This window comes from Trypanosoma cruzi (genome assembly GCF_000209065.1).
Source record: "Trypanosoma cruzi strain CL Brener chromosome Unknown tcruzi_1047053484749, whole genome shotgun sequence".
In the NCBI taxonomy this organism is placed as follows: Eukaryota; Euglenozoa; class Kinetoplastea; order Trypanosomatida; family Trypanosomatidae; genus Trypanosoma; species Trypanosoma cruzi.
Genome location: NW_891950.1, coordinates 1 through 537, shown reverse-complemented (window position 1 = coordinate 537; position 537 = coordinate 1). Strand labels below are relative to the sequence as shown.

Sequence of the window (537 nt, the reverse complement as noted above, 5' to 3'; positions counted from 1 at the left end):
GGCTGCCCCCCCCCCCCCACGTTGCGTGTCCGCCACCTCCTTCGGGCCCCCTCATTTTCGCTTCATGGCTGCTATTGCCTGCATCTTTGTTTTGTTTTGTGTTTTCTCCGTCTCGATCCTTTTATTCGCCTTTTTTCCGCGTATGCCGCGCTTCTTCCTGTGTTTTCCGGTGTTTTTGCCTTGCTCGCACACTCGGCTGCATTTGCTGTTCCACACTCGCCATGTGCGTCTTTTCCGCCCCCTGACGCCGTCCACGGCGCTATCCCGGGGCCGACGTCCCGGACCCTGACCCCTCCCCAGTGTGGCCTGGGAGGGGGGGGGGGGGGTTTTGTACACGGTCCCAAGTGCCGCGAAGGACCCCTCATCAAAATTGAAAACCGTTGTGGAACACAACTCCTTTCAACTAACGCTATTATTGATACAGTTTCTGTACTATATTGGTACGCGAAGCTTCCAACCCGCCTCTGGCGGTTATGTTTGGTCAATTTCTTTTGACCGGGGTCTACGGACCCCTTTTTTTTTTTTTTTTTTTTTTTT

General features: G+C 54.0%; 1 non-coding gene across 1 annotated transcript, besides 1 other annotated feature; it reads left to right on the top strand.

The window, feature by feature from the left end:
- Positions 1–401: 401 nt before the first annotated feature.
- On the top strand, positions 402–513 carry Tc00.1047053484749.10. Its single transcript, XR_008254952.1, has one exon. It is a non-coding gene; the product is annotated as a spliced leader RNA (transcript).
- Positions 514–537: a microsatellite.